This window comes from Nuphar pumila, chromosome 2 (genome assembly GCF_984573655.1).
Source record: "Nuphar pumila chromosome 2, dmNupPumi1.hap1.1, whole genome shotgun sequence".
In the NCBI taxonomy this organism is placed as follows: domain Eukaryota; kingdom Viridiplantae; phylum Streptophyta; class Magnoliopsida; order Nymphaeales; family Nymphaeaceae; genus Nuphar; species Nuphar pumila.
In genome coordinates, this window is record NC_143250.1 from 124,953,634 (window position 1) to 124,972,750 (window position 19,117).

Below are 19,117 nucleotides of genomic sequence, written 5' to 3' on the forward strand. Positions count from 1 at the left end.
TCCTACTTTCAAGAGGGGGGTGGAGAAAAAAAAAGGGGGGGGAGAAAGGAGAAGAGAGAGGAGGGAGAAAGAAGAAGAAAAGGAAAAAAGAGTGGAAAGGGAGAGAAAAAGAAGAAGGGCCTTTTCAAGAGGATGATGTGATTGGTGAGCTTACATCATCGAATGGAAGAGGAGTGCACCCTTGACCGATATGTGATTTTCTTCCTCTCTACTTTTTTGAGTTTTGATGTGAACAACAAAGAACTTTTGTCATTTGCACCATTGATGGCAAGCGGTTGCTGTCCGACCATGTTGTTAGTGATGGCCCCGTCGTTCGATCCGTTAGATGAAGACGTCGTCCGAACTGTCGGATGGAAACTTTGTCCTGATTGATGAACAGGAATGCCGACCCAACTAACGCAAAAAAGTAGTGGACGGTAGGCTCGACTAGCAGTCTGGGACCAGAAAGGGGGGAAAAACATTGTAGGATGGTAGTATATTGCCATCTGGAGCCTTGAAAGGGGGAAAAACTCATCGGATGACAAGGCATGCCGTCTGATACCCTGAAATGGGAAGAAACTGGAGGGATGATAAAGATGGTTGCCATCCGAGATCCTGAGAGGGGAAAAAACAGTCGGACGACAAGGCATGCCATTAGGGACACCTAAAAGAGGAAGGACCAGGTCAGACAACAACAGTATCTATTGTCCAAATCCCTGTAGGACGACAAACATCCAGACCCTCAAAGAAGGAAAACTCTGATCAGATGGCATGTTGTCGATCAGGACCCTGAAAAAGGAGGTCAGATTGGACAATAAACATGTTTGTTGCCCTGTCCCTCGGAAGGGGAAAAGAGGGTTGGACGGCAAACTGCATTTGCTGTCCGGGACTATACGAGATTTTTTTAATTAATTAATTTATTAATTTTACATACACACATATATTTTAAGGGAGGAAGCTCAATATGAGTTCAGTGCATGCACCTAGGGACGGCAGAGGGCGGGGGTCAAGGTCTCCACCCCCGCCCCGTCTCAAAAATTTAACCTTCATTCCGGGTCCATCCCCGTGGCGAGGGAGACTTTGGACCTCCACCTCCGCCCCGTCTCAAAAATTTAACCTTTATTCCCGGTCCATCCCCATGGTGGGGGAGACTTTGGACCTCCATCCTCGCCCCGTCTCAAAATATTAATTCCCATCCACATCCCCAACCCCGCCTCGTCCTCGCCCCCGACACATCCCTGTCCCGTCCCCGCCTTTATAAATGATGTGCTCGTTTTTTTTAACTTTTAAAGTTTTACTATGTGCGTATATGTATATCAGAAAATATAACCAAAATTATGCTCTTTTTTATAACTTTTTAAGTTTTACTATGTGCGTACATGCATATAAGAAAATATAACCAAATTGCATATGCTAATCAACCTAGAATTAGATAAATTTTGATGCAACCCAAATATGACATAATATTTTCTAACTCGATCCCTTTATGTATCTGAATAATTTATTATAGATATTTATTTGAGCTTCCAAGGTAGAAAGACATAGTCTGAACTCCTAAGTACTAGGGCTATCCAAGCATTCAAAACTTCTAAATAATATAGAAAGACTAGTTTTTTCTTCAAAATTGCTAATATAATTACTTAAAAAATAGTTGAAAACTAATCATATTACCTTCTACCAGCAATCTGAACCCAATATCTTATTCTTGAATTTGGATCTTAAAATAAAAGGAGCATTTGTTTTATCTCTTTTTAGTTGTATGTTTCAATCAAAATATGATCTAATTTGTTTCAAACACAAATATTTCTATATTTTATTAATCTTATTTGTTATAAAAATACTATAAAAACATGATTTATTTAGGCCCAACCATATGGACAGGCTGTTAAAATATGCTAGCATTCAATAATGGCTGCATATTGTTACAGAACCAGACTTGATTGGATAACTTATACAGGCTACTTTTCTTAAATGGAAAAAAAAGCCTCATACTTAACGGGGTTGACATCAATTAAGACAAAAGTATACACATCCACTTAACAATCATGGAAAATTTACCACTATGATTTGAATCTTGCATCTTCAATGAGTAGGTAATAGCAAACACGAAAAAATTACCACAATATTATTTGAATCTTGCATCTAAAATAAATAGGTAATGTTCTTGCTTTTGTAGTATGATAATTTTCATATAGTACCACTAAGCTATCCCATTCATATTTATACACTCAAGAAACATCCTTGAGGGAAACCCAATCACCCCATAAATGGGTCATTTAGATAATGCAAAACGATGATGGCTATCTCCATATGTCCATATTGTTCTTTGTTATTTCACATAATTATGGCAACAACTTCTAACATGGTAAGCCAATTAAATAACAGAAATCCCAAGAGCATAATGGAATGATAAGGTTTACCTACTAGTGTAGATTTTGGGGGACTCTCGGGCATTCAGTACTTCTATAATATGCAAAATGAAGCATAGTCTCATAATTGCATAAACAGACTAGCAACATTATTCTTGGATGACAGAAAACACAGAATGGAATGCAATCCAGACCTGCAAATGGCTTTTCACTTGGATGATTGTCAGGTTCTCTGAGTTCATCAACTTCAAGATACCAAAGGAGAAAGTTCCATGGCTGCTAAAATAATTGACAACTTATCTCTATTAAATTTGACATGATATAGATGACAAAAAACGTTGGCAGAATAAGAAATCTAGCAAGCAATCTAATAAGCACAATCCAATCGTCTCTCTATAAGCTGTACTCAAATTTGTTACCTTCTCTACCAAAATATAATATTAACATAGTTCTCATAAGCCACATAAAGCACTTATCAATAATCATTTATATCCTTTAATTAGGCTAATGGACTAGAGTTAGATTAGGTTAGGAGTTCTCATAAAAATCACCCTCCATGGATAATTATCTTAATTAATTTTTCAAGATAAATCCAACCCTTTAATTAAGGGGTAGGAAAATCTATTTAAAGGAGCCAAAAGGGGGGTTGACCCCTATGCTTTCTTTCTCCCTTTCTTGTTGTTTCTCTCTCCTCCCAGCATTATCTCCTTCTTTCATTGGATCAGTAGCCTCTAAGGTAAATTTTCTCTACCTTATTTCATTAGTTTTATTAGTTTTTTTGCCTTTTTTCATGATTTCCACCATTGCCGCCCCTTGCATATGGATTTCAAGCTTGGCTTTCGTCCAAGAATCGTAAAATAGATTCAAAAAAGCGATCTAACACTATTTGAGGATATTTTTCATGATTCCAATCTGTTCAAATCATTAAAAATACCATTTTTTTTATTTAATCCCATTAAAAGATGAGATTCACCCGTTAAATGGGTTGAATCTTTCTTTTTGAAGGCTAAATCAAATTCTAATGGTGTATTCCCTGATTTTTTTTTATTTTCTTATCATATTAATGTTTATTGTACTCATCCAAGCATCAAATCTGAATTCGTGATATTATTTGCATGTTTTTCTTATTATTTTCATGTTTAGATTAGGGTTTTGCAAGCTTTATCGAAAATACACGATTTTCAATTCTAGGCACGTGGAAATCACATCATTTCATGTTTAAGTTTTTGTAAAAAAAAATATGATTTTTTAGAGTTGGTCCACGGGTTTGTCAGTGACTTCCCATAAAAAAAATCAGATTATTTTAGATTCTGGAACCCTATAAAAAATAGAAAATCACATAATTTCATGTTTAAACAGTGAAATCGCTATGTGGATTTGAGAACAACTTGCCGAGGTGATATCTCCCTCATCATAGATTTGATTGATGATCTGTAAGTTTCAGTGGTTTTGTCTTGATGTCTAGTATTTACTGTAAATTTTTCATATTTTTATACATATGTTTGCTACTTTTCCTATGTCATAAAGTAAATTTGGTTTTTCAGAGCTTGTTATACCTTGTTTAAACTCTAGATCAACTTGTGTCGATCGTATCTTCCTAAGAAGAGATCCGATCGATGATCTGTAAAAAGAAAAATCTTTCTATGTGTATTTGTTGTTCACTGCTAAAATTTTATAATTTTTTAATATGATTTGCTATATTTATCTGTACCCAAAACTGGATATACTTATTTTAACTCGTTATATATTCATCAGAATTGAGCATATATTGCCGGAATGATATCTCCCTAACCGAAGATGATTTTTCTGATATGTAAAAAGGGAAATCTTTGTTTTTCTATCTAGTACCTCTCTGTAAATTTTTATAAATTTATATGGTGTTTTGATACCCGATTCAGGTCTGACACTGTGGCAGGTATGTGCCCGTGGACAAAATCATGTATTTTAGGGTTTTATTCAATTTTTATATTAAAACAATGTCAAAAATATATTTTTTGAATGAAATTTAATTTTAAAGTTATCAAAATAATGCATGTCAATTTTTACAGATTTTTTAGTTCATTTGATATATTATCTTATTAAATCATGAAAACAGGGTGCCCGCGGAGTCCCGATTCGAGAAAAACACTGGCGAAAATTACTATTTTTGTGATATTTCAATTTTTTTATAAAAAGGTTCATGTTTTTAATGTTTGATCATGTTTATATTCATGCTATAGTATTTCATACCTGATTTGGCTTTGATTTAAATCCATTTGAGTCTTAAATCCAAAGTTTTACCAAAATCTTTTCTGAAAACCCTGATTTCAAGGACATGGTCTTGTTTTCAGAGGTATTTTTGTTATTTTTCTCTAAATTCTGAATTTTAAAATTGTTTATCTTTATTATTTATTTAATTTTATATCATATTTTATTATGTTTATCTCAAGAAACATGAAAAAATGCTTATATCCGGATAAATCTAGTAATTTCTAGATATTATTGGATAAATCTAGAAAAGCTGACATATTTTCACTAAAAAGTTTTCTAGTTTTGCAGGGACATTCAAGAGTGTATTTTATTTTATTTCCTTTTCTATTTTTATGTAAATTGTAATTATAAAATTTGGAATAAGAATTTATTTTTTTGCTTAGAATAGGATTGCATTGCATATAGTTTATTTTATTTTTCAATAATGTTAATGTGTAATGAATGATGATTCATACATATTCAAACTCACAATGGTCTACACGAATGCCACGTGCACCAGCTTCTAAGGAATTGATAAACTCGATGGGTTTCGTATTTTTTGTCATAGTCAGAATACAAATAAAACCCAGATTTATCATCTTTTTCTAAGCCACAAATGACCTACACTCTTAGGCATCTTCAGAAATTATTGCATATTTCAAAGTTTTTTCCAAATATTTTCTCCTTTTAGAACCAAATGAGGTATTATTCAATACATATTTGTGGTCATAGTGAGGGATATGTAGAGAATTTATTTCATCAAAATTCTATAAGGCACATAAATTTCTTTTTCAAATGATTTTCTCAAATTCTTCAGAAAATATTTTTGCAAGTTACATTTATTCATCTAGGATTGCATCATGAATAATTTTCATAGGGCTACACGCCCATCCTTTTGATCAATTCAAGGGTTCAAAACTTAGAAAAATTGATTTTCTCAAAAAAAAATTCAAAGTCTTTTCAGAATTCGATCTTTTCTTCAGAAATCGACTTTCAAAGAGGCTTCTCAGACATGATTCATGATTTTTAAGATGTCTTCATTTGCAAATATTTACAAGTATTTTCAAATCTTTGAAGCATACATCATATTTTTTATTTGCATTTTCTGAAATTCATAACACATGTCTGATTCTTTGTGCATTTAGGGAATAGAACATCGATTCAGACAAATTGAGTAAAGCAAAGCGCTAGATTTATCCTTGGTTCGATTACCCCTGGTTATGGTGCTAGGAACGGTTAAACCTCGTACCGATAGGCGAATCTCATTCTTCAGAATTATCCTGCATTTTAAAATGTGGGTGGGTTATTTTCAAAATCTTTTTTAAAGGTCAGTTTGACTTGCAAAAGTAAAATTTTGCAATAATAACACCAATCCATTCCCTTAAAGTTTTTTGGTTAAGGGTTTATCGTTGGCACAAGTGGAAGAATGTTGGAGTAACCCACATTGTGTGGTAGTTACCCACGTCCGAGACTCCTCAAAAAGGTGTCTCTTCCGATAAACACTAAAGATTAAAGGGAACAGTTATCTTAATTGTTCTCTAACTAAGGCTATAAAACCGGGTAATCAAGAGAAAAATCAAGAAAAAGATTAAGCAAGAAATTACCTTTTTGAGTTTTTCATTAAAGAGGGAAAGGGATCCTACTCACCGATTGTTGAAGGTGCCTGCGTTCATTGGAGGGCTGCAGTCTGATTGAGGAGTGAATCTTACCCTGCTTCTTCTACTCTGCGAAACAATATCAGCCACCGCCAGACGAAAATGGCTTCTTCAGGTACACTTCCTTTGAACTTATTATGCAAATCAGAGATGATCAAACAATGTCCGCCCACGATTTTTGAGCATTCAAACCATTCTCCAACTCTATAGCCGATACTTGGTTATGATCCCCTCCACTATCATCCGCATGAGGATCATAGTCCAAGCCATCCCCATCGGGGCCTCCCATGCCTTCAGATGGAGTCATCACCCAACTATACTAGTTTGCTTTGCTTCTTGTTTGTTCATGCATGGTTTTCATAACAAAAATATTCAATGTCACTTTTATAGCTCCCAATTTTCGTAGCTACAACTACGGGCAAATAATTATTTTCAAAAGGTAAAAGTAACACAAGCAAACCGATCAAGTTCTTTAAAAGGTAGGCATTTATCTTAAACAGTTGAAAGCTAAGGACCCTAAACATAAATTCTCCATATGTTATGCACCCATATGTAAGCAACCCTCTATTGTATTACATAAAAGATTGAATAATTTATGATTAACCAAATCTATTTTCCACATTAGAGAATCAGTTTGCTAAGTAATCAAGTTCCAAGATTAACACTATTTGGTCTGTTGAATGCACTTAGTTTTTTTTTTTTTTTTTTTTATAGGAAGAACTAAGCTCAGTACAACTTCAAGTAGGGATGATGAGGTATCACACCTACAAAGAGGTAGCCTCAACAATTAAGAGGCAGTGAAACACACACAAGAATAGGTGAGTGAAGCGCCTTTCAGCTTCCAATTCTATTGCATCGGACCCAACCAATGTCTGTGTTAGACCATTTTAGCTTGATCTTTCCCTCTGCTCAAGTTTAACTTAAAGGTCGGACGAGATATCGATCCTGGAAAATCCAGCTATTCCTTTCCAACCAAGCTTCCTTACAGGTGAAAAGTAGCCAGCATCGCCAAACAAAAAGCCACTTTTTCCCCTTAGCCCTCAATGGTTCTGTGATGAGTAAGTCTCTAAGAGGGGTTCCTGATTTCCATCCCATTAAAACGTCAGTTTCTTTTCCACGCATCTTGGCATGAGGAATAGTTGCATGAAATGAAGGGCGAACAAGGATAGGGTATGCTTAACCAATACAATCCTTCCTGCAGTGAACAAGAGCTTATAGCTCTGCACGTTCCCACCCTGGCCTTAATTTTATCTTCAGTTATATCCCAATTGGAATGTCTAGATATTGCCCAATGCAGAGACAGGCCAAGATATTTCAATGGTAAGTGCCCCATTTGACATCCAGACATAATAGGGGCCGCGCACTCCAACTACTTCATCCGCTTTGAGCACTACAACCTGAGATTTATCCCCATTTATTGTAACTTTCATGGAACCCAAACCTACAAAACTAAATTTCATGGGCTTGGATGCCAAAATTTTTAATCACACCAAGAGCATGCACTAAAATTAATCCTCATATTGTTAAGATTCCATCGTATCCACATCATGTAAAGGTAGATTATTTACTAATACAAACTAAAATAATTCATACACGTTAGTGCTTTCTATTATAAGGCAAATGATGATTTTTTTCTGCAATACTTTATTCAAGAAATCCTATTAATTCAAAACCATCCACTTTTTTTTGGTAAGATTTTCCTCACAACGCAAGGCATATTGCCGTAGTAATATCTCTCCAAAAGACAGCCAAAGATTTGTTAAGTTTCAATACTTTTATCGCGCACCATTAGCTCAGGTGGAAATCACTGTGGTTTCATTGTGAGATTGTCACACTAGGCAGGACCAAAAGGTGGCGCTTTTGGTAGTTCGGTGGCTCAAGCAATTTCGTGTGCGGTGGGCATGCATTAGAAGCTTCCAATGTTAATTAAACTTCGTAGACTATGGCCCTGTTTGAATATGTTTTTATTTATTGTTTACAAAAATAAATTAAAGTATATGTTATAAAGAAGATACTTGCCCTTATTTTTAATTAAATGAATGTTTGGATCACCAATTATTTAAATGACGATGATCAAGAAAAGATGATTAGGGAGTAGTGGTGATGGTGGATAGTGACCGTGGTGGTGATAGTAGTGGCAGATGGTAGTGGTGATGCTGGTAATGGTGGTGATGACAATGGTGGTGGCAGTGGTAATGGTGTGCAACAAAAAATTCAGAATTTCTGGATTTTTTAATTTCCTGAATCTTCACGGTAAGGATGACTTATGAAATTTTTGGACTTGTGAGAATTTTCATAGGCAAGTTTGGATTTTTCGTAGGCTTCCTTGCATCCGACGATACTCTTAAATATTGTATGGCAATAGTAGCAGATTTGGAGGTAAGATTTATGATAGAAGTAAGTTAGCAAAACCTGAAAATAATTTGCATTAATGGGGTTGAAAGAGTAGCTTTCATGAAAATGTTCGGCAACAACATTTGTTAGAGCAGACAATATTGAGGAATTTAGGTGCGAGCCACAGACATAAGTGGCTTAAGACGATCAGATAGATAAATGTGAATGGTTATGATTTTTTTTTTATAACCAGTACTGTTTTTTTTATGGATAGGCCTCACTAACCTATCCATGAATGCTGGTGTTGTGGGTCCCACTGGTCAATGGATAAGACACACAAACTTTACGTTCAAGTTTGGCATTGGCTGATATCTAATGGGCACCCATTAAAAATTGGTCAAAATATTTATTTCTAAAAATTAGTGGCATAATCGGTAACTGATATTGCTTTGGTGATAGCTGAGTCTTCCACCATTTAGGGCTGTCACTCCGGGTGGGGAATGGGACCATCTAGCTTAGTGGATATCCAATTGTTTTTGTGGGACCATCTAGCTTAGTGGATATCCAATTGTTTTTGTGGGACCCAAAGAGGGTCTCCCACAGGCACTCGATCCCTTACCATATACACATATATTCTGTGAAAAGAAAAAACTAGAAGAAAAAATAAACAAATACACCTGGTTATGTCAGAGGTGGATCCGGATCTTACTAAAGCTCCCTATGATTAGACCTGGACCCTGACCCACCTGGGTCCGCCTCAGAGCATCATCTGCCAAATCGGCCTAATTTTGAATGAATCATAAAAGGGGCAAGAATGACTTTACTGGGCTTGCCCATTTCTGAAATTTGTTTTGTGTTTTGATACCTATTCATAGGCCTCACTGCTGAAGGATAATGTGTCTTTATCAGAGGGAAAGGCTCCACTCACATACCAATATTTAGATAGCACCCTCTTGCTACAAGTGCTTCTTAAAGGAGGCTTCACAAACACTTTATCATATTAGTGACAATTAGGGCTCCTAAGCGACGCTAGAGCTGAGGTTATCGCTGGGGGTGCAAATTGACGGATTGGGTGTGACAAGGATTGTGATGGATCCAAATTTAAATCAAAATTAGGAAACAAGTCGATCCATATCTGAATATGAGTCCAAAGTATACATGACATAGATCTTAATCATGATTGGGTCTAGTAAGAATGGTAAAAACAGAAAAAAAAAATGCTTTTTACATGTAAAGTCCATGCAGATCATATTTGTTTAATATCCAAACGTGGATCCTACAGAAACTGTTGAATTGAGTCTGAGTGCAAATCTAAAACAGAAAATGATCAAGTCAAAGTCAAGACGCTAACTCTAGTAAATAGGATATGGTTTTTGATAGACTCAGGGAGAAAAATCCGAACTCCCAAACAGTATCACAGAAAAATTCCAATTTTTTAGTAATGTTTTTAGACACCTTGAACTATGTTCTGGCCAAATTTGATGGTCAGAGCACTCAGAACTAGGGGGATACAATTTTAAGAAATGCAGGTTTAGTTGATAATAGGTGACAACAAATTTATAGAAAGAAATCTATGAAGATGTGGGTACCTAAGGTTGCTGCAAAGGAGAATATTAATTTGTTTTAGGTTCTTGAAACTGAAGGGGATGAGTGTGGGGAAGTTGCAGTCCCTGATGGTGGGGCTATTTTGTTGCAAAATAATGTGTGATCGGAGAAGGAGATTAATGATCTTAATCATGATCTAGAGTGGTCTAATGAGCAACTGGTTGTGGATGTGGCCCATTTGGGTGTGATGGAGAATGGCCTTGATTCATTAGACCCAACTTGTCTATTGAGAAAGGTGATGCAGGTGGTTCTCTAGTTGAGGTTGTGCTTATTCAAGACTCTTTAGAGAGGGATTTAGTTCCAACTAAGAAAAAGGTGGGAAGGCCTAAAAAGGGGGAGGCATTTGTGCATACTGGGATGCATCACATCACTATTAGAATCCATGTTGGTGGTGCACCTAAGAATTCTGGTTCCTAATGAGAATTTTATTGTGGAACATTTGAGGGTTTGTGAAGCCCTCGGCCTACCGAGAGTTACAAAATTTTATGAAAATTTTATGAGGTCTTTTAATCATGCTTTGATGTTTATCATCGAGCCTAAGATTTATTTTCATAGGCTTATAACTTTCAGGCAAAGGCACAATCAATTCAATATTATTCATGATGCAATTTCTAGTTTTGATAGAATGTATATTATATGTTTTTGGGACCCAATGCAAGTGGTGCGTAGTGAGATGCATGTCAATGATGATTTTATTTGGTATTTGGTTAAGGAAAAACTAAGTAATAATAAATTTATGGTGGTTGTTATATATCTTAGCAACCATCATGGACAACATGCTATGCAGTTTAATGCTCTCTTGACGAACATGAATTTATTTCATCTGCCATGGGTTGTGCTTGGGGATTTTAGCTGTGTTTTGGACACTTCAACGAAAACTGAGCTTCAACCTAATATTGTTTGCTCTGTTTAATGGTTTTATTTCAGAAGGATGACTTTTTGAAATAGGTGACACTACTGCTAGGTTCACTTAGACTAATAACCAGATGGATGGATCTAACATTCAGTGCAGGCTTGATAGGTGATTCGTCAACTACTAGTGGTTTGATGATGTGGGAATGGGCAACACACTTAAAGTGTTTTCCAGAATGGTTGCAAACTAAAATATGCTTTTGTTTGATACAGAGGTGGTCGTTATGCAGCAGAGGAAGCCACCTTTCAATTTTTTTCATGGTATTTCTCGAAACCCAAATGCATGAAGATTATTGCTAATTGTTGGAATACCCCTCTGTTTGGGTGTCCAATGGTCTGTATTCTTAATAAATTGGATGCAGTGAAGGTCAGGTTATTGTTCTGGAAAAAGAACAAAATGGATAGACTGGAAGATAAAATTGGATTGATACTTCGTGTGTTGCAACATAGGATGGACTGTCCTAATCCTGCATGAGATGATATTGAGTAGGAAACCTCTTTTAAAAAATATCTTGAAAAAGATTTATCTCAAGAGGACTCCCAGTGGAAGCAAAAGTCTCGTGTTCAATGGCTCCAATAGAGAGATAAGAACACAGATTTTTATGGCCTTAGGTAAAGGGTGAAAGGTATTTTAATAGTATTAATAAACTACTGATTGATGGCTCTCATATTACTGATATCCCCCATATTGAATATGTGTGCTTTAATTATTTTCATGAATTACTTTCAGAGGAGGTTGATAGATTGGACTCCTTCCCGTTTCAGGAAGAGTTGTGTTTCTCAAGATGAAAATGAGATGTTGTTGGCCCTAGTTTCAGACATTGCTTCCCTAGACTATTTTTTCAATGGTGTTGAGAAATTGTTGGTATTGATATCATTGCGGTTGTGAAGGATTTCTTTATTAAATGGAAAATTATGAGGAATGTGAACTCAACTCTCATTACGCTTATTCAGAAGGCTTCTGGTGTTGACTATATGAAAGACTTTAAGCCTATTTTCCTATGCAATTTCCTTTACAAGATTATTTTTAAGGTTATAGTGAATCTTATGAGAGATATCATCACTCAAATTATTTCTAAAAAATAAGGAGCCTTTCTCAAAGGTAAGGATATTTGTGAGAGTATTCTTTTTGTTCATGAGTTGATTGACATTATTGATAAGAAGAAAATTATAGTTTGTGTTTGAAGTTGGATTTATCCAAAGCATATGATAGAGTCTCTCGACAATTCTTGGAAAGTGCCCTCCTCAAGTTAGGATTTCACCTGACCTGGGTTGAACCGGATCATGTTGTGTGTTTTGACTGTCTCCTTTCGTATGGTAGTTAATGAGTTTCCTAGAAAGAAGTTTGTAACTTCTCAGGGTTTGAGGCAAGGGGATCCTATCTACCTTTATTTGTTTCTTGTTGTTATGGAAAGACTCTTATGAAGGTTGGGTTTGAATGTGCAAACTAATCAGTTGGAGGTGGTTCTAGTTCTTTTTGCTCCCGGATAATCAAATTTGTCTCATCAAGAGTATTTTTCAACAATTTGAGTGTGTTGTTTATATGAAGGTCAATGACTCTAAATTTGTCATTGTTCCCATCAATATTGATTTGGAAGAAGCTAAAAGGATTTCTAATTTGGTGGATTGAAAAAATATTTCTACAATAATTTCATAGCAATACCTAGAAATAAAAAGGAACACACTCACCAAGCAATGTTGGTCAGTTGGACAAGTTTTGAGACAAATTTTTCCTTCTTGATAGAAGATTGAGATCAACTTCTTTCCTTTCAACAATCCTGTTTCTTTTTTTTTCTTTGATTATCTTTCTATTTCTCTTTGGTGTTCTTGCTAAAGTTCTTGTCTTGTAAGTCATTAGGTAGGTTTCCATAAGGCTGGATGTGAGATGATGAGTTGCCATTTTTGGATTGCCATAATATTGAAATCTCACCTTAGGTATGTTACCGTAATGTTGGGGATGAGAAAGGCTTCCATCTTCGGACTCTACTGCTAGTACTAATAATATAATTTTCTCATTAAGACAAGGAGTCCTACTTGACCATATCTTTAACCATACTTTTCAGACACATGTCAAACTCTTATTAAATAATATTAATTAATAAATTAACTCTTTAAAAAATATAGAGATTTTAAAGATACTAAAATAAGGTTCAATAATTACAATTTTTACTGACATGCCCTAAAAACATGATTTATACAAAAAAAATTGGTAAATCATAGTTTGAACTCAATATACATAATTATATCATATATTAACATGTCACATTAACATAACAGACATACTAGAGGTTTGGCTTGTATGATGTGCTCACACAGGGTACTGTAACTAGTATTAGAAAAAGCTCCGCTTACCCTATGGACCAATAATTGGCACATTAATTGTTCATGACCAAAGTTCGCTTGGCAAACTTTAACATGAAGGCCACAAGTGAGTGTGTGACTGCTAACCATCGTCTTTCCAAGGGGATACTTGTCCTTTGCACATCCAAATGTTTAACCACCACAAAGAGATAATGGGGTCTCCTGCGAGCATGTGTGATGTATGCTCCATGATTTTTTGTTGGGTCTTCAAGTGATTTCCTGGTATTGGCATTATAAGTAGGTCCATCTCCTAAAGACCTCGTCTCCAAATGACCCTACTGCAAAATAAACAAAAGAAAGCACATTACATCACTCCAACTCACTCATAATTTATTATATATGAGATGATGCAATTTTGAAAACAACAATTTTAAAACCAAAAACTGCACAAGAAATGATAATTTCAAAACCAGTTCTTGCACTCATTGCAGAAGAGCAAGTAGGATTGTCTCCTCATGGAACGAAACTTAAGCAAAACAATTCACAAAAGGGCTTACTTTATTAATACCTCAAAAAGGAAATTATATTATTCTTTAATTACAATGTTAACCAAAATAAAAGAGACAAAAATAATAAAAATTCTAAACTAAGCCTGCGCCCTCTAATGAAATTCAGAGAGCTTTATGACCATATTCTTTTACATCCACTTCAGCCCACCTTCCTCCTTATTCTGACGTAGACTCTACCTATAAAATAAAAATAAACAAAAACTATACTACCCTATTCTAATTAAATCTAATTAAAAATGATAATTGACAAATAACTAACTACTTTCTAATCTAAATGCTAAAATTAAAATCTAAAATTAAATATTAACAATTAACTACTAATGAAGAATAAAAATTAAATCTAATCTATTTGGCTGAATTAAAACTAATTAATTTATTCTATCTAACTATCGATTAATCTAAACTAACAATAAAATAATCATTATCGGCAATTAAAACTAATCCAAACTAATTATTCTGCTAAAAAAATAATAAGAACGTGATTCAATCACTAAAGAACTAACTTGTTAATAAAAAGAAATGGGAAACATTAGATCTAAGTACCAAAAATTAAAAAGAATTAAAAATACTACCGAAAACCCTAATCAACTACTTTAGATTTTTCTAATTGATTAATTTTAAGCAAATACCAAGTAATAAAACCTATTCTAAATTAAATCTAAACTAAATCCAAACCTAAACTGAATGAAAATCACAAAAATAATAAAAAATAACCAATCTATACCTAATGATTTTGACTAAAACATAAAACTATGCCTGAATATCATGAAAATCGATAAAACCTAATTTAATCTATTTTTATTTTATGCAAAACTTAAATCTAAAATAAAAAAATCAGATTTAATCTCAAACTAACCTAAAACTAATCTAATCAATGAAAAAAAAATAATAAACTATTAAACTTACTAATACAAACAAGTTTTACCAATCCAAACTTACCCGACGGACCTTTTCGGTTAAGTTTTTGTACCCAAACGACTCAAGACTCGACTAAAACTCTGACAAGAAAATGATCAGACCTTAAAAACAAACTCTAGATGATAAATAACACATAGTATCAAAAACCCAAATCAAAACTAAAAGGAAAAATGGCCAAGAGGCGATTTTTTATTTTCTAAAAAAAAGTAAAAATAAAAACCGAAAAATGGAGAGGAGGAGGAAGGTGCACTTCAAGGGTTGTTCGACAAATTTGAGGGTAGAAAATTACAAACTTATACCTCAAATATCATGCCATGAACATCTTTTTGTTATTGCAATTGCGTTTTTGGTTACAGCACGCCTTAAAACTGAGTTAACGAATGGGGAGATCGGTGGTATAAGAAAAGAGATTGGTCTATTGCAAAGGAAAAGTTTTCTCGACCGTCGATCATGAAGGTAGATGGTGGTTCGCACCAAATTCGAGTTGTAAGCTTCCAGCCATGGGTACCTACAACAAAAACGAATCCAAACAACAAAAAAGAAATACAAAATATGATAGGAAGGAAGAAAACTAAAAATAGTTTGTGAGAAAGAACAAGAGGAAAGAAAAAGAAATCTAGAAAGAAGAGGAAAGCAAGTGTTTAGAGAGGGTGGCGTGAAACCCTAGACAAAGACACTAAAACAAGGTTGGATGTCCCCTATTTATAGCCATTTTTTTACAAAATTACAAAACAAGGCTTATTTGAAACTATTTATAAAAACTACCTAAAACTTTCTAAATTTCTTAAAAACTATCATGTGCCATGAGGGGCTTTTTGGATATTTTTTTAATGTAGATCTTTGGACTTTGGTTCAGATGGAATATAGATCAGATCTGAAGTCTCTTTATCATGGTTTTGGATTGGGTTTGAATCCAATTTGATTCGGTACGAATTCGATTTCTCAGAAAATACTCTAACTTTCTTGTGTTAACTCGGATTTTGATGAAATTCAAATTGAAGCTCCTTCGTACCTAAAACAACATAAACACAGGTACTTAAGCTATAAAAGCACATCTGAATGCACAAATTTATGATAATACGATATGCATTTGTATCCAAAAAGTTTTGAACCTAGAGTTTTCACATGTCAAGTTGTCATAATTTATATTTGATTTTCATATGAATTCATCCTATAAACACCTCAATATAATCTTGTAAAGTCATAATTGCATACAATAATACAAAATTGTTCGTGAATAAAAACAGAATATATTCTTTTCATTAAAAAATGTATGGAATGCCATACAAAATTCCAAAATCCTCACCTGTTGGGATTGGAGCAGCCCCCAAAACCTTCTCAGCTTTCCCTCCTAGATCCTCCATCACCATCTATTTCTGATCATCAGAGAGAAATCCCTATGGAGATAAGGGCATCCCCTCCACTGTCATCCCGAGCACCTCTTGTAAATCTCCTGATCATCTGACCGGTACCTCCCAATCAAGAATCATTAACAAACCCGTATGTATTATTTGAACGATTTTTATGCAACTTAATCCTTTATGCCGTCTTTGTCACGTCTTTTTGAATGAAAAAAAAAAACACATTTTTAATTATGCATCATTGTTTTAGGGAACTTTTGCCGTTTCACTTATTGCTAACGGTGGTGGCTGAACAACATGTACCGGATTTTATTCGATATGACCAAATTCAATTTGGTTTAGTTGTGATTGGTAAGCCAAAACCATATGGTATTGGTCAACATCCGATTAGTCCAATATGGTATTAGTCACATCTGATCAGAATCCGAACACTGTACATCCTTGACCCCGTCGGGTCTCATTTCTTGCTAAATTTGGTTGCAAAACCGGATATGAATCACCACTAATTTGGATTTGGTACTCGTCTGGTCCAAAACCGTCAGGAATCACTTGTTAGGAGAGGCAAACACGTGGATGTGACCCCCAAAGATGGCCTTAGTTTGTTTAGTTTCCGAGAGTCAACTGGTGATGAAGAATTGAAGATATCCCCAAGGGGTTAGCCTAGTTGGAGCGGGACCTTGGCTGGCACACCACCAGTTGGGATTCGAATCCTGCTGGCATAATCCTGTGTAAAGCATTTTAAAAAAACTGGCAATGAAGATTGTGACGAAAAAACCTAATTGACAAAAGGAACTCAGGAATATGCCCCAACATGATCTCTCTCTCTCTCTCTCTCTCTCTCTCTCTCTCTGCTAATTAGAAATTAGGGATGTAAACTTGTGGGTCTTTGATTGGATCTAGGCGTTACTAAGTCTGACCTAATCGGATTCTGGTTCGGATGAGAAAAAAAGTACTGAATCTTAATCTGAATCTGATTAGCTAATCCAATGCATTTTATATGTGATTGGGTCATGTAATACATCATATTCGATTCAATCCAGAGTTGGATTTGGATTCAAATGCAAACCTGCATACTGGATCTAAATTCAATTATTAATTGGATCCTGTCTGCTTTAGGGAATCTAACTAATCGAATAGGAAATCGCACTCATATCTGACTGTCACTAATTAATAGGATATCCATTGATATCGGGTCGTATAATTAGGGCTTGATAGATGTAGTTTGGGTCAAATTATTACTGTCATTCATAATTATTAAGCAAGAAAGGAGGACGAAGTAAACAACTTTTTGACATCGTTATTTTTTGAAAGTTTGACCATTAAAATATCCTGTAGTTTTCCGTACACTACTTTTTGGATATGGGTCGGGTCATGTTTGACTGGATGCCATATTTGACTTTCGAAGAGTGGGTCAAGTTAGAGATCCAGTTTCCACTTTAATATTGTAGTAAACTCGTGGATCCAATTATGATTTTGAGCCCCACTTTGACCCACCACCCCCTACAAATGACATTAAGTCCACAAAATGGGCAAAATTCATTTATTTTTATATGCCAAAAAAAAAAAGTAAAAGGGATCGGTTAATTCCTCAGAAAAGCAAAAAAAAAAAAGGAATAACATAGATCTGACCATATTTTACCCAATCCCAACACGGATCCGACTAAACTCTGCCATATTTGATAAAGTCCCTACCTGTATTCGGCTAAGAATAGAGCAGCTAGTGCACGTCACCTTGTATTGGGACGTTGCAGGTTCAAAATCCAATGGCATAGTTGTATAACTGGTTGGTAGGAGTCTGCTTAACCCCAGTTTGCCTTTAAAAAAACAAAAAGAATAGGAGTCCGACCCAGATCCGACCTGGGTTAGAACTCAAATCTAGTTGCATCCCTAGAAATGCTTTGTGGGTGAATGATAATTATGAAAGTTGGGTAAAGGGAACCACTGTTATCTACCTATTTCTAATCAAGCTAGAAACAAGGCGGGGTTGGTGCCTTTTTGACAAGGACAGCAAATTTTGGTCTACGAGGGCTTGACACAAGTGGCTAGGTGGGTTGAGTAAAGGCGTTTAAGTTGGAAGGTCAAAGCCAACAAAAAAGCGAGCCAGGATCAGGTGCCATTGCGACACACTTTGAAGTGTGCCGCTGCACCTGATGCCCTTTTATCTTTGGCTGACAGACTGTTAGATGTGGAGCCCAAAAGCAGATGGAGGGCAGTAAGGTGCAAAGGCACACTCAAAGTGTGTCATGTGATGGCACCTGATCCTGGCTCAAAAAAACAACCATCTCAAAGTAAGCGAAAGCACAGAGTTCAGATGGAGTAAAATCACATGGCACAAAATGTGTGCATTAAGCACCTGATGCCCCTCCATCGGGCCTTGTGTTGCGCCCCACAATTAGGGATGGCAGTGGACCGGGGGAAAGCGGGGCCCCGCCCCACCTCACCCCGTTTGGACCGGGGATGAAGGGTATGAAACGGGGATGGAGGCGGGGACGAAGGTTAAAATCCATCCCCGTCCGGGGGTGGAGGCGGGGATGGACGTGCACTTTTCCCTGCCCCGCCCCGTCCCCACCCCGACCACTTTTCCCCCGCAATATCCCCGCCCCACCTCATCTCCGTTTGAACTGAGGATGGAAGACATGAAACCGGGATGAAGGCGGGGATGGATGATAAAATTCATTCCCCGCCGGGGATGGAGGCCGGGGTGAAGGATAAAATCTTGAGGCGGGGCGGGGGTGGAGACCTTGTCCCCCCACCACACACACTGCCATCCCTACCCACAATCGATAGGCCCTGTGTTGAGAGGGTGATGATGTGCTTAATGCACAGGTATTTGTGCAATCATATTGCACCTGATCTTTTGGTGCAGGAGCCGAGGGAGTAATCAT